Source organism: Marmota flaviventris, chromosome 2 (genome assembly GCF_047511675.1).
Source record: "Marmota flaviventris isolate mMarFla1 chromosome 2, mMarFla1.hap1, whole genome shotgun sequence".
Taxonomy (NCBI): Eukaryota; Metazoa; Chordata; class Mammalia; order Rodentia; family Sciuridae; genus Marmota; species Marmota flaviventris.
In genome coordinates this window covers 162,405,078-162,421,742 of record NC_092499.1, presented here as the reverse complement: position 1 = coordinate 162,421,742, position 16,665 = coordinate 162,405,078, and the positions used below count along the sequence as shown (strand labels likewise).

The window sequence follows — 16,665 nt, the reverse complement described above, 5'->3', positions numbered from 1 at the left end:
TTTTCATTGTATAAATCTTTCACCTCTTTTGTTAGGTTGATTCCCAAGTATTTTATTTTTTTTGAGGATATTGTGAATGGAGTGTTTTTCCTCATTTCCGTTTCAGAAGTTTTGTCGCTGATATACAGAAATGCCTTTGATTTATGCGTGTTGATTTTATATCCTGCCACTTTGCTGAATTCATTTATTAGTTCTAGTAGTTTTTTTGTAGACCCTTTTGGGTCTTCTAGGTATAGAATCATGTCACCTGCAAATAGTGATAATTTAAGTTCTTCTTTTCCTATATTTATGCCTTTAATTTCTTTCGTCTGTCTAATTGCTCTGGCCAGTGTTTCGATAACTATATTGAATAGAAGTGGTGATAGAGGGCATCCCTGTCTTGTTCCAGATTTTAGAGGGAATGCCTTCAATTTTTCTCCATTCAGAATGATGCTAGCCTGAGGCTTAGCATAGATAGCTTTTACAATGTTGTGGTAAGTTCCTGTTATCCCTAGTTTTTCTAATGTTTTGAACATAAAGGGATGCTGTACTTTGTCAAATGCTTTTTCTGCGTCTATCGAGATGATCATATGGTTCTTATCTTTGAGTCTATTGATGTGGTGAATAACATTTATTGATTTCCGTATATTGAACCATCCTTGCATCCCAGGGATGAATCCTACTTGATCATGGTGCACAATTTTTTTGATGTGTTTTTGTATCCAATTCGCCAGAATTTTATTGAGGATTTTTGCATCTAGGTTCATTAGAGATATTGGTCTATAGTTTTCTTTCTTTGAGGTGTCTTTGTCTGGTTTCGGAATCAGGGTGATGTTGGCCTCATAGAATGAATTTGGAAGAGCTCCCTCTTTTTCTGTTTCCTGAAATAACTTGAAAAGTATTGGTATTAATTCTTCTTTAAAGGTTTTGTAAAACTCTGCTGTATACCCATCCGGTCCTGGGCTTTTCTTGGTTGGTAGTCTTTTGATTGCTTCTTCTATTTCATCCATTGATATTGGTCTGTTCAAATTGTGTGTATCCTCCTGACTCAGTCTGGGCAAATCATATGACTTAAGAAATTTATCAATGTCTTAACTATCTTCTATTTTATTGGAATATAGGTTTTCAAAAGAATTTCTAATTGTCTTCTGTATTTCTGTAGCATCTGTTGTGATATTGCCTTTTTCATCCCGTATGTTAGTAATTTGAGTTCTCTCTCTTCTTCTCTTCGTTAGCATGGCTAAGGGTCTGTCGATCTTATTTATTTTTTCGAAGAACCAACTTTTAGTTTTGTCAATTTTTTCAATAGTTTCTTTTGTTTCAATTTCGTTGATTTCCGCTCTGATTTTAATTATTTCTTGCCTTCTGCTACATTTGCTGTTGTTTTGCTCTTCCTTTTCTAGGGCTTTGAGACGAAATGTGAGCTCATTTATTTGTTGGTTTTTTTCTTTTTTTGAGGAATGACCTCCAGGCGATGAATTTCCCTCTTAAAACTGCTTTCATTGTGTCCCATAGATTCCGATATGTTGTGTCTTTATTGTCATTTATTTCTAAGAATTTTTTTATTTCCTCCTTTATGTCTTCTGTAACCCATTGATCATTCAGTAACATATTGTTCATTTTCCATGTGATGTAGGATTTTTCCTTCCTTCTTTTATCATTGATTTCCAGTTTCATTCCATTATGATCAGATAAAATGCATGGGATTATCTCCACCCCTCTATATTTACTGAGGGTTGCCCTATGGCATAATATATGGTCTATTTTTGAGAAGGATCCATGTGCTGCTGAGAAAAAAGTATATCCACTTGATGATGGTTGATATATTCTATATATGTCAGTTAAGTATAGGTTATTGATTGTGATATTGAGTTCTATAGTTTCTTTATTCAACTTTTGTTTGGAGGATCTGTCCAATGGTGAGAGAGGTGTGTTGAAGTCACCCATAATTATTGTGTTGTGGTCTATTTGATTCTTGAACTTGAGGAGAATTTGTTTTATGAACGTTGCAGCACCATTATTTGGTGCATAAATATTGATAATTGTTATGTCTTGTTGGTGAATGGTTCCTTTTAACAGTATATAATGTCCTTCCTTATCCCTTTTGATTAACTTAGTCTTGAAGTCAATTTTATTCGATATGAGGATGGCCACCCCTGCTTGCTTACTAGGACCGTGTGTGTGGTATATTTTTTCCCAACCTTTCACCTTCAGCCTGTGTATGTCTTTTCCAATCAGATGTGTCTCCTGGAGGCAGCATATTGTTGGATTTGTTTTTTTAATCCATGTTACCAGCCTATGTCGCTTTATTGGAGAGTTTAAGCCATTAACGTTTAGAGTTACTATTGATATATGGTTTGTACTTCCAGCCATGTTTGATTATTTATCTTTTTTTTTTTAATTTAGTTTGTTTCTCCATGATTAGCTTTCCCCCCGCCCTCTGTCTTTACTGAGGCACTTCCCACTGATGGTTTTGGTTACTGTTTTTCATTTCTTCCGCGTGTAGTGTTTTGCTCAAGATGCTTTGCAATGCTGGTTTTCTGGCTGCAAATTCTTTTAACTTTTGTTTATCATGAAAGATTTTTATTTCGTTGTCATACCTGAAGCTTAGTTTTGCTGGATACAGAATTCTTGGTTGGCATCCATTGTCTTTCAGTGTTTGAAATACGTTGTTCCAGGATCTTCTCGCTTTCAGCGTCTGTGATGAAAAATCCATTGTTAACCTTATTGGTTTACCCCTGAATGTAATCTGCTTCCTTTCTCTTGTAGCTTTTAATATTTTCTCTTTGTTCTGTATATTGGATATCTTCATAACAATGTGTCTTGGTGTTGGTCTACTGTGATTTTGTATGCTCGGTGTCCTGTATGCATCTACAATTTGTATATCCGTTTCCTTTTTTATTTCTGGAAAGTTTTCTGTAATTATTTCATTCAGCAGGTTACTCATTCCCTTGGTTTGTATCTCTATACCTTCCTCTATCCCGATGACTCTTAAGTTTGTTTTTTTTATGTTATCCCATATCTCTTGGATGTTTTTCTCGTGATTTTTTACCAGCCTTTCTGAGTTGGCTAGACTCTTTTCAAGATGATATATTTTGTCTTCATTATCTGACATTCTGGCTTCTACTTGCTCCACTCTGTTAGTGATACTCTCATTTGAGTTTTTAATTTGGTTTATAGTTTCCTTCATTTCTAGAATTATTGTTTCATTTTTTTTATAATCTCTATCTCCTGATAAAGATGCTTAACTTCTTCTTTTATCTGTTTATGTAATTCATTTTCAGTGTGTTCTTTCACTGTTTGAATTTGCTGTCTCATATCCTCTTTAAGGTTCCATTCCATCTGTCTAAGGTATTCCTTGAGTTCTTTATTTGACCATTTTTCTGATGACTCTAGGTCCTCCTGAATATTTAGGCTGTCCTGCATTGTTTGTACTCCTTTTCTTCCTTGCTTTTTCATGCTGCTCATGTTACTTCTTGTTCTGTTTGACTGCTGAGTTACTGTTTACTCCTATAAATTTATTTGGTGCTTGGGAGGAAAGGTATTAGGAGGGAAGGGAAGAAGTCACTGTTGCCGCTGGTTTCAATGAAGTTATCTCCTCCGCTGCATTCTGGTGACGTCAGTTCTCTGCCATGTGGTATCCCATGCAAATGGCGACAGTTTGTTTCCCTTTGCCGGGTGACCAATGCAACGGGTGGGTCCTGACTGGCTCTCCCAAGCCCCGTTTCAATCCTATGGCCACTGCCTATGAAGGCTCTGTTGGCATTTACCTCCGTAGGTTCAGAAGGGCCGACCAGTTGTTTCAGCGGGATTGTTTAGTGCTGAGTCACTGCAGTTTGTCTGCGAGAAGCAGGCGAATGGGAGCTTGAATTCAGCCGATCTGTGTTCTGAGAGGCCCAGACTGTTCGCCCCAGATCCACGTCAGCTCAGCATTGCCTAGTGATCCTGAGCAAACAGCATTTAGACGGTTTACGACTCCCTATGCCCGCGCAGCTGAAGAGGTCAGAGACTTGATCTCTCCGCGCCTGCCGCCATGTTGGATCTCCTTTTGTGAGTTTTAACTCCAGTAACTACCATAAGGTTCTCACTGTGCAGATGGGAGAAAAATCCATATAGCATATGGCAGGAGGCAGAAAATGCTGTTCAGCAATATTACCAAGAGTTCTGTACCAGAACCTAACCACCTTGGGTTTTACCAGAGTCCAGCTGATAGCGTGTGTGTGGTATGGCCAGTAAGATTTACCAGATTGTGGTGGGGCGAGAGGCCCAACTCAACCTCACTAAAGACTTAGACTTAACACAATAATTTAGAGTACTCCCCCCACTACACATATATTACTGTCACAACAATAGGAATGCCATGTGACAGAGGATCCAAACTGAAAGAACTGCAAGTCTCAGATTTTATGTAAGGAGCCTCCAAGAAAGCCCAAGACCACAGAGGAGACAAAAGCAAAACACCAGAGGAAAGTTCAGCACCTGAAACCACAGCTACAAATAGTAAGCACAGCCTATACCCGTCAAACAAAACCTCACACTAAAGGCCAATCTACAATTCCTTTTCCCAATACATCATGGCAAGTTTTCAACACAAAATATTACATGCTTACGCTTAAAGGTAAAAATGAATGTTTTGCTTAAAGACAAAACACAGTCTAAAGTTATTTTAAGACTAAAAAAAAACTAACTGAAAAAAAATTGGTACTTTTGTACTCTGTCCCCCGCATCATCTATCCCCAACAAAAAGTGAGCCAGCAAAACTCAAGAAAGAAATGAAGAGACAAAAACATTAGTGGAATGAAAGCCCTAGCAGAAGGAACAAAATCAATTAGCAAAATAAAAACACAGGATAGCATAAATATACAAATAGCAAAATATAATAATACAAAATGAAATGTGCTAAGAAACAAAAAACGTGACCCCAGAAATTTACAACTAACTAAACTGTCTTTCAAGTATACATGCCATGGAGAGACATTCTCAAACAGATAGGAACTCTTAATATACATCAAATGACCAAAATTATCCAATCAAGAGACTGCACAGTATGAAGATCTCAGGAATGAGGAAACCATAGTAGAGTAAATACTGCTTCTATTTAAACTCATACTAAGAGGTAATTATGTATAATTTATTCAAAAAAGGACGAGAATTCTATATATTTTTGACAATGTAAAAATAATGACTTTAAAAAATGGGAGGTAGGAGTAAATAAAGCTAATCTTATCTCTGTCAGAATAGTCATGATTATGAAATATTAAACACATCATCTGAAAACCAGTGGATTTATAATTTTTAAAATGTTTTTATAATTTTTTTTCTTAAAGTCATACACATTTTAGAGGACATATCTTGTAGTGGAGAAACTTTAATTTGAAGTTCAGCAAATTCTATGGTTTTACTTCATTTTCTTTCACTCTGTTAAATTCAAGTAAAATTAAATTTAATGTCTATACTTAAAAATAGCATATCTAAAATGAACACAATGTTTTAAGGTCATTTTATTCTTTTCCCCTATTCTTCTATCACTTTAGATCCTTTTTATCAATTTATGTATCCAACCTTTTATCTGTGCCTATTCATTTTCTAAATGAATACTTAAAATAATGTTCATTAAATGGTAACATTAATTATATTTAGAGAATGACTTTGGGTAATCTGCTGCTTTCTTCTTGTATTTCCTTGTATTATGTGAAATTTTTATAAATGAGCATGCATCACTTTTATAGAAACAGTAAAAAGTGATTATTCTTTTCCCAAATTTAATGGAACAGTTAAATTAACACCATATGTCTTTTTCTTTTAATAACCTGCGATTTGGGGCAATTGGATTTCAAGTCTCTGCAAATAGCTGGTTGAACCATGTCGGGCAATGTGTAAAACCTCTCTAGTTTCTAGTTTCATCATCTGTCAAAGGGAAGAAACTGAACTGAGATGTTTTAAAAGTCTCCTTTCAGCTCTGAAATTCTGCAACTTGGATTCTGATGATTAAAATCTCTCAATGCTATGTTACAAGTAGCACTTAGATACTGTGGAGATATTTTACCTATTATCTTGGTTGTGCTGTATGGCTTTTGAGGAGTGTATCTTACTTCCTGCAAAATCTCCATATACTCATTTGAAGCAATGTTCAGATGTGTGCAGGGAAAATGGAGTTTAATATAATAACAAAACAGGTTACTTTTCAAGAAGTTATAGAACAGAAAAAGGACAGGCACAAAGGGGATGCAGTATTCATGAGAAAAACCTTCAAAATGGCCTCTTTTCCTGCTGTAGTCATTAACCTTAGAGCAGGAGTGGGAAATGATGCAAAGAGGCTTGAGTTCTTGTGGGAAAACTGTATATTAGCATTAAAAATGATGACTGAAGTCAAATAAATGGGATATTTGTGGGAGATATCATAAACCTAGAGAGTACTGGAAGAAATTTTAACAACAGCCCTATGGCCTACTTTGCATAATTATGAAATTTGATTATGCAGAATAAAACACAGGAAACAAACAAATGAGGATTAAAATAGCACTTTTTTTTTTTTGCTCTAAGAGAAACATAATGACAAGCTTGCTCTGCAATTCAGTAAATAAAACATATTCTAGAGACAAAAGGGCTGAAATAACAGCCATTGGAAATATGAAGTCAGTAATTTTGAGGTCCACTCATTTCTTATGGAATTTGTCTTTCTCTTCTTCAATACATGTGGAACCTAAAAACTCAAGTGATTCATTTCTAAGTTTTATGTTGAAAAATAGATATGAAGAACTAGCAAGAGAGTAAGATAATCAATTAGTTACTTTAAACTAATGCAACCATTTTATATATTATTTGTGAATCCTGGGTTTAGAAAAATGGAAGCACTGAGAATCCATTCATCTAACAAGTTCAGTAGCTACACGTGCATTTATGCTTTTCAGAAATACTTTCAGCATATCCTCTGCAGTATTTCTTAATGATCCCGGAAACAGTGATATTTTCATCTACAAGTTGTTTCTTCTCTGATTCCCAGTGAACTGACATAGTCATCAAGTCTCCTGACTTCAATGTTTATTACATTAAAAGAAGTTTGCTGCCATTAAGAAGGCAAATTAAATATAATTGGAAAGTTTGCTTTCATTAAAAGCTTTTCTCTCTTAGCCAAGTTCACTTTTTAGTTTAGCTAGACCCTATATTAAGTCCAGGTGGTCTTGAAGGCAACAGACTGCACAGGTTTTAATAAATGGCAATGTCATTACTTTGGATACAAATAACAGCAGTCATAAATATAGAAAAGAAATTAAAATGAGGAACAAAAGCCTTGCTTATCTTCTAAGATTTTTAACAATTAAATAGCTAAAACTGGATTATAAATCACTGGAAAAAGAAAGATTGAGAACTAATAAAGTTGTGGAGTCTTTACTAATAAAAGAAAAATATCTGACTTCTGTTAACACTTGATAAAAGTGTAGTTTATTGCCATTCCTATTTACTAGTCATTTTCTTTACTCCAGTGATACATGGCTACTTAACTACTACTCAAGTTTTACAGAAGGGAGAAAAAATTTTAACATGACACTCTAATTGGTCACATCAGCTATAACCTGTCTTTTGCAAGTATATATACCTACATATAACTGGCAGTTTTTGAAACATCTGCACACTGCAAGTTTGTGGCTGTAAATTTCAGCCACTCCAGCTTCTGAGAAATGAAAACTCATCAAAAGGCTGCCATAATTCTCACAGCTGACTAGATGGAAGCATTTTTGACTACTCAAAATTAATAGCAGCTCCCAAGGCCTTAAAAGAACAGCTTTCACTGAGAAATATACTCACAAACAATAAGCAATTCTCTTCTAAGTTTGATTTGTTAGTGGCATGAAGCAGCAATTGTTCGGGATAACCTAGATGGGTCATTAGGAAGCAATCAGTTACCTTTATACCATCAGAGGTCTAAAGCCCACACGGCATAATACTTATGAGCCACCTGCTCTGTGCCTCTCTTAGGACTTGTCACATACTACATTGTTCTGAAGTATGTGTTGTATGAAGGAGCAATGTAGAAATTTTTGTTGGTGGTCCAGGGAAATCAACAATTAAAATTGGAACACATCATTAATGCAAGCTGCTATCCTCTTCTCACCAAAGTACTAAAATCAAGTACCTTGGAATCATCCTAGGTATAAAATCATACTTGGAAATGTAGTTAGGATTGCATCAATTTCCAGTTATATTTGTATAAAGATTGTATCTTTTCCACATGAAGTTCTCATTCTTCCCAAAGCCAGTGTCAATTTCATTCAGGCATGAGCCAGTGAAAATAGATCTGAGAACATTCATGTATGCGGCAACAATTTTTGAAAGAACATCCAGATCTGTGAATATTAAATATTGCAATTTTAAGAATATGAAGTTGAACCAACTCAAAGGCTTATATTTTCCATCTCTTAGTATGATGCTAATTGTTTCTTTCAGGAACTGAATCATGCCAGGAACTTGTCATTGTAATGACATTGAATAGAAGAAACAAAATTTCTAGTAGTCTAGTTAGCATCCATGGGGACTTGCTATGTAACTGATTTTTATAGGGAATGAATTTTCTCATTTTTTATTTCATCTAGAGCATTCTGTAAATTTGCCCTTGTAGAATGAATACTGTCATGAAGAGGAACACTGTCAGACAAAGAACAAGGAATCAGGAGACAGGAACCTTGCCCACTCTTAGGTCTTGAACAAAACTCTCTCTAGGTGTTTGGTCCCTCTTGTCTAAAATGAAAACCTGGACTACACATTAAGTCATTATGGTCCCTTGGCAGGTGGAGCCTGTTGCTGTACAAGTTTCCTTACTTGCTGCAAAGAAGAAGGATAAAAGTCTACATCTGTGGTAACTGAAGAGACATTTCTTCGTCATTGTTCAGGTCTGAATGAGTCTGTTATTAATGTTGACAATATTCAAGATTATCTGTCTCTAGATATCACTTCTTTAGTTTAATGATCTATAATAATGAAAAATCAACTCAAGTTCTCAAGGTGAATGCAAAAGAAAGGACAGGAAATATCTAATCAGTGGTCCACTGAGCATCCTTTGGGTGATGCTTTTCCCCAAATACATGGTCCTGAGACTCACCTCAGGTTTATTAAAGCGGAATTTCCTAGTTGAGGGCTTGAGTTGACATATTTTGGAAAGGCTTCCAAGGTAATTCAATGTTCTTTGCTCCTCCACCTATCCTTGAAAGTAGTGATTTAAATGCTGTTTATCTATTGGGTGGAGAAAATAGTATAATACAAACCACAAAGTGAGAAACCTGGGTCCCTGATAACATACCAGGTCAGAATGCTGGTGGCCTTCTATTTTTGGCTTTTTAGCTATTTGCTATTAAAAAATTCAAAGAAGCTGAGGGCTTGGTGTGAATAAATTTATCTAAGGCTTACCGGATGCTCCCTGTGGCTACGGTTGGTAGCGTTATAATTTGGGTGGTGAGCAGATTTGCAATTTTTATATTAAATTTGGAATGCTGGTTATAAAACAGTCTAGAATGCATTTCAATGAAAGATGGAAAATAGCTATCAACGACAAATATGAAGCCAGGAGCCAGCTTTTTTTTTTCTTGACTTTCTTTGGTGCTGCATTGGGGAAATCATTTGGAGAACATAGAAGGTGATAAATGGTTTCATCAGTGCAAACTGAAAGTCCACATACAAATTAAATAACCTCTTGACTAATTATTTCCTTCCCTCCCACTGGTATTTACTGGGCACCCAGAGAATGCTAGCTGTGAGACAGAACAATTGCTGTAACACAGTAATCTTCCATTTTCACTCGAAGGCTCTCAAAATATTTCTCTCACTCAGATTTGTAAGGAGAAGGAAGCCCCTTTAGGGATGCATCTGATTGAGGCTGACTGTGTTTGACACTTGGGTACTCTAGTGACTCTGATTTTTTCACAAATTGTGATGACTTAGTTATGACATAGGTAGGCAGCATGGACTATTCTAAGAAACATATACTCTCACCAGGCACGGACATTAAAAGTTCCCTTAGCACTTGTTTTGACCACATTTTGGTAGACAAAATGCCCCATTTTCATTGTTCATTCTTTGACCTCTAAGCAGACCAACACAAAATTGCTTCCAAATCACTTCTAGCTAAGAGCATTATTAAAAAGTCCTCAATGATTAATTCTAAATAACCCCTTTCATTCTGAGAAGATTCTCCTGAGAAATTAGGCACTGGTCTTTGTCTATTCCTGCAACTATAACAAAATACCTTAGATGGGGTAATTTGTAAACAAAAGAACTTTATTGCTCCCAGTTCTTGAGGGTGAAAAGTCCAAGATCAAGGGTAAAGCAGATTGGGTACCTGGCAGCTTCCATGTCCTCACATGGTGGTAGAGGCACCTTGTGTTAGGGCACTAATCCCTTTGATTAGGGCTTCACCCTCAGAATATAATCACCCCCTAAAGACCTCATTTTAATACCAACAAATTCAGAATTAGATTTCAGATATGAATTTTTGAGACACACAAACATTCAGTTCATAGTAATTTCCATGAGGCTGTAACACTCAGAAGGGAGAACTCCTTGTTAAATGTACTAAAATAAAGTCCTTTCAAAAATTAGACAGCATTGCTGAACTTCTGAGAATCAGTAGCTCTTTCAATGACTCTTTGACTTTCCTGTCCCAAGTCATACTACTTTCTTAAAAACATTCAGAGCCGATAAGACCATTTATCCAAAACGCCATAAAGGGACACTAGGTCTTTACTATTTATTTTAATGGTTAAAAAAGGGATGTGGTTTTCAAAGCTTTCCTTTTTCTTTTCAACTTCTAGATGGGCTAGGTTTCTGTCTGGAGGACTCCCAGACACTGTGATCTGGATTCACCAGTAAACCTCATGGACACTAGACATAAATAGTAACTCTACCTCCTCCTCAGAGAAACAAAAAGGGAACACTTAACAGGATTTTGTTTCTGAGAACCATAACTTGATTGATATTTAAAAGGCTTATTCTCACTTTAATAAAGTCAAAAAAATACATAGTTTCCATATAGAAAGAAGAACACTATAGAAATGGTCAGCATGATAAAATGTCAAAGACATGCTAATCTGGCAGATGCTGCACAATACTTGATAGTTGATTTCAATAACTTATTTTATCTGAGACTCTCACAATCTTTTACACACTGGCTGTGGCATTATCATTTTACAGATGTGGAATTTGAAAACACAGGATTTAATTCGATTAAGATTCCATATGAGGTCAATGAAAGGCAGCAGAGAATGAAAACCAGAAGGAGCTATTGTCTTGCATAATACATGTCAGTATATCAAGAAAACAAATTAATTTGAAACAAAAGGGGAAGCCTATTTTAAATCTGAAAGAAACTGCTAAGGTCAAAAAAAAAAAAAAAAAGAATAAGTAAAAATAAACCAACAATTTTAACCATCCAGAATAATGTAGCATTCCCAGTGGGAAGAACTCGGCCCACTCATACAAGCACACCTGAAAACAGAAAATGAGCATGCACTTGCAAAGGAGCTAAGACCATGAGCAGCTAATTTGGTCTTCTGTATAGAGGGCAAAGAACTTAGTTTTCTTTTTTCCTTCATAACATTTTGTTACTATACAATATAAAGCATATTACAGTTTTCTGCTTTTTCCCTGCCCTCCATGCCTCACTTGTAGGTTGATAGAAGCCGGGGGTCTTGCCTTCCAAATCATTCATTTACTTTGCTTGTAATAACCCTAAGTTCCTTCTATTTTCTTCAGAGACATATATTATGTGATCGACAGCTCCTCACAGCTTTAACTGGCCTGCCACCCAAGTGTACATAAAGTGTCCCTGAGGGGTCTTCAGTTGACCAACACATTTTATGGAAAAAATTATACCAAACACGAATCACAGGAATGTGAGAAAACAGGGAAATTAGAAGACTCAGTTGAATGGTGGCTAAGAAATTCTTAAAACCTTATCCCAAGGGTGATGATCTTTAGGGCTCTCAGCCTACCCAACTCCTGTGTATTCATTCCTGAGCTTGGATTTTCATAAATTAAGTCTTTCAGGACATTTGAGCAATCGTTTTTTTTTTTCCTCCCCCACAGAGAAATTTTCAAATCAGAAGACATGTAAGCATGTTCAAGAATGTTCAGAGAAGTTGTCCTAACAGCAAAAATCGGAAACTACCCAAATGTCTAGCAAGAGGATTCTGGAAACCTGATAAGGTGAAAATGCCAATTTTGTTACTAGGCAATACTGTTCATGGAAAAGATTATCTCCCCACCACCTCTTGATAAAGTGCTTCTGGACAGGGAGAATGAGAGCTAGATGGTGGGAAGCCTAGCTGTAGGTGAGATGACTGATAATTCCATGTGCTTCTTGTAGAGGCTGCAAATTCTGCCAGTGGAGTTGTCACACTCCACTGGTAACAGTGCTGGTTTCCTGTGGCATGGGGAAACTAGAGAGGTTCTTGCACCTGCCCAGGTGGGTCTCATCTCCATGCACCTAAGCTATTACTAGGGAGAGATGGGACGAAGGCTCCTGGACAACTCTGTAGAATGCTGCAGAATGCTGGGAGACCCTCACCAAGCCTCTGCCCTATTGGCAAGCAGTGGTCCCTGTCCTGTATCCTTTCCAGGGACCTTCATGCAAAGTATGGCTTATAGAAAGCGTGTGCTTCTGAATTTATAGTTGGATCCAGGAAGATCTCCTGGGAAGTGCTGCAAATGGTATCTCTGAGGGCTAGATTAAGGCTCACTTTCACAGTCCCTAGATATATCTTTGAATAATGTCAATCTTTTATCATGAACATGTAGTCTATTTAGAAAAAAAAAAGATTAGAGAAAGAAAAAGAAAAAGAATCTCCATAAAAGGAACTGTCACATCAAACTATTTTAGAGTATATCCTCCAGGAGAGAACATGGCTAAACTCCAGAAGAAAATGTGAAAGAACAGGATATAATTTTAGATAAAGTTGCAAAAGATTATAAGCTGTGACAAAAACTGAAGTTTTAAGGTGACAAAAGATTCTCTACCTTGGTGTGCATATTACAAATTCTTTGTATTTTGAATTTCACTGTGCTCTTCAGTATTTTTCCAACTTGATCTAAAACTTGAACCTTGTATGACTAGGAAAATTTAATACATATCATTTTTAAAAAAACACATTATCATTGAAAATTTTGTTACTCTTGGTATGAAGAGAGTAAGATTAGTTCTCTACTTGCACAGAAATAATGAGCATGATCTGGTGAAGGAGCTAGGTAAAGAAATGATGTTCCCACCTGGCTATCAAAAAGTTGTCTGTGGGAGGAAATTTTCAGGATCCTTCTGTATCAACCCTTTGCCTTTCCTGAAGAGGTTATGTCTTTAACAAGTCAAGTGATTTCTAGGATGTTTTCAGGCCAAGTAGGCTATTTGAAAGTAGTTGATTACTTCAAGATTAACATTACACAATGACAGCAATAATACTTGACAAATTCCCAATAAGCACATTACTGATTTCAAGTCCCAACATACACTTAGCAAGCAAGATAATATGAATCTGAGCTGCACAAAAGAAACTCCAAATTTACAGAACAATATATGGATGATATTCAATTTTGTATTTCAACTTCCTTTTGAAAATGTTGAATCACAATGCTCTTCTCCTTTGAAATGTTTCATCTAGATCTAGAAAAACATGCTACTATGTTTTAATAGATCATGTGCATTTTAAAACCAAATTTTAATATCATTGTTGGTTTAGAAATGGGAAATGGAGTCAAACTGGTTTCAAAACTGGCTTGTACTCATGGTTGTGTGCCATGAAGCATGTTATTCACATCTCTCACTCTCAGCTGGTAAAGGCCCCTACATTCATAGTACTGTCAAGAGCACCATGAGATGCTAAGCACAATACTAGGCACAGGGTAAGCACTCAGGAAAGGGTGAGGAAATGGGTCGCAGTTGTGGCAAATGAAAGGCAAAACACCATCAGCAGTTTCTCAAGGGCTTAAACCAGCATGCCTTCTTTCAACACACAGTGTATTTTAGGAGCTTACTACATAGTTTCAAATCACTTATCATCTATCTTTTCTCTCTGAAATAATATGCACATGTGTGTCTCACAGTTCCTTTATATAACTAATTTTTTCTGTCCTTCTAATAAAGTAATTATAAGTTACAAACTTGAACTCCACATGAAAATGCAATTTTCATTCTTGGTTACCCTTTCAATTGTCAGTATGTCTTCAGGAAAAGGGACTTCTGTTAGTAGAAGTTATGAGTCTAATGGTTTTAACGCTGAAACTTGGCTAAAAATTGAGACAAAAATAAAAGAATTTTTCTCACTTATTGGTGATCTAAACCATGCCTTCTGAGAGATCATTCATAATATTCTCTTTAATCTGTAGGCATACTTCATTCATCTTCCTTGGAACTTCCAAATAAGTGTTTAAAATCAAATTAAATATCTAAAACAGACTTCTAGATGTAAGCTCTCAACTATCCCAACAATCTGTGTCTATATGGCCATTAAAATGATCTTTTAAAAGTAAAAATTGGATCACTTTCTTATTTGAACACTTTGCAGTGCCTTCCCATGCACTAATATAGGTCAAGGCCCTACTTGATAGGTCTCTACCTAGCCCTCTCATTCCTACTACCACTCTTGCCACTTTTCACAGGCGTTTTAGTCCTAAAACACACCAAACTTGCCCTTGCCACCATGAGCCTTTGTATTTGCTGTTATTTCTACTTAAAATGTGTCTACCTCTAGATTTTCATGCTTGCTTCATCTCAACATTCAGGTTTCAGCTCAAACCTCACTTATTCAGAAAGGCCTGCCTGGCCTGTTGCCTCAAAAGTGCTCACTGTCCAACTCTTATACCATATAATTAGACCCTGTTTCATTTTCTATAAGGCACTTAATATTATTTGAAATTGCCTTATTTGTTTATTCTCTTTACTTCATGAGAGGACAGAATGTGGCTGTCTTGTTCACATCTGTATACAAAGTATAGAGTTGCTCTTGTTGTGAGTAATAAATGAAGCCAGTTTAATTTTCTTCATTTGATGGTCACTTCATTTTTTAAAGTATGTTTGTAATACACATTTTCCCCCTTGAGAAAATTTTACATGTAATAATCTCTTCATTATTTTTTCCTGGTATCAAGAAATCTCTTTGATTTTCAGATTCACATCATTCTTAATCGCATAAGTTTTCTTCTATTATATCTTCAAAGATTGCTTATGTTATATTTATTTAGTTTTCTTTAAAAACACTAATTAGAGAAGTATACTGATGCTTTTCAAACTCTTTTGAATATTTCAATTCATACTGAAACTAGAATGCCATCTTGTCAAAGAGCCCAAACTGAAAAGAAATTATACTAAAATGCCCAACAACTTCTGCTCCATCACCCTGACATTTGTCATGGAAGGCAAGCAACTTACTTAAATTGGCAACTACAATGTGGAATGTTTAATTGTCAAGTATTAGTGATTATTTTTCCTTATTTTGAGGCTCTTTCCATATGATTTTAAGATATATAAGAGATTTTTATTTTTATCCACTACTATTTTACTGAAATCTAGAAAAGTGTGTTTATATGGGATAGGTTAAACTAATATTAGATTTGGTATGAATATAATCATAGGATGAGTGGGAGTGTATGTGAGTGTGTGTATGTGTAAAACTTGCATCCTTTTCTTTCTTTTTCTACCTATTACTCTGGGAATTCAGTGATGTTAATACAATGTGCAAAAACTATACATTATTAAAGAACTGATGTAGTAACTCATAGCCAGCTAGTTAATAAGCTGCAAAGTTCACTTTCAGAAAAAGCTGCTCTTTACATTTAATATGTATATAATATTTCTACTTTTTATTGTTAATATTAGTTTGAGACATGGAGGGTAAATTATAGAAATGAACTCATAGTTTGAATTTTATGTGTTTACTGCTGGAACTGAAGCCTCTTGGGAACACTAAACTGTAATTCCTACCTGAATCTTCTTCAATTTTATCAGAATACTAACTAGTGTGAAAGCTGAATAATAGAATTTAAAACACAACTCAACTTTACCTGAACTCAAGGTCCTTCTACACATCAAGGAACCTTTATTTATAGGTATTTCTCTTTGTATTCTAAGTCAGATAAAAAAGGGCAGAAGCCATAATGTTAAGGAAATATTATTTAATATGAACCAAATTAGGGACAAAAGTCTGACAAATTTATTTTTAGGATGTCATAAACTATAAAAATAGTGCTGAAAATCAATAGTGAAAACAGGCTAATTAGACAGTGATTATTCATTGATTTGCAGACAGTTAAACCCAAATTTTCAAAGAGATATACATATACAGACTTCCTATAGTCAAAGTAAAATCATTTTCATCCTTATCATTAGGAAAACACAAATCCATTCTAGGAATGCTTTTCTTTGCTTGAAATTATTTCAAAAGCTAATATTTCTCTAGAAAGGAAAAGATTGCTTATATCAATACACCCTGGCATCTGGTCTCATACATAAAATACTTTCTTGTTTCTAGATAAATTCATATTGCTATCTGTCCCCCTTCTCCATATTTGAAGGCAAAATAATGCTCATGTCTCAGTTTCTCATTGAGTAGACATCTAAGCATGGATGTAGTTTTCTTTAAGAGACAAAATGGAAAAATCTATACTAATTTATTACTATTTCGTTTTAATAGGTTTTATAGTTGAGAAGTT

The 16,665-nt window shown here is 35.5% G+C and overlaps 1 protein-coding gene across 2 annotated transcripts in view; it reads right to left on the bottom strand.

The window, feature by feature from the left end:
• The window catches only part of Kif16b (kinesin family member 16B), a 300,714-nt gene that overhangs the window by 51,163 nt on the left and 232,886 nt on the right, over positions 1 to 16,665 (bottom strand). The gene's annotated exons all lie outside the window — the stretch shown is intronic.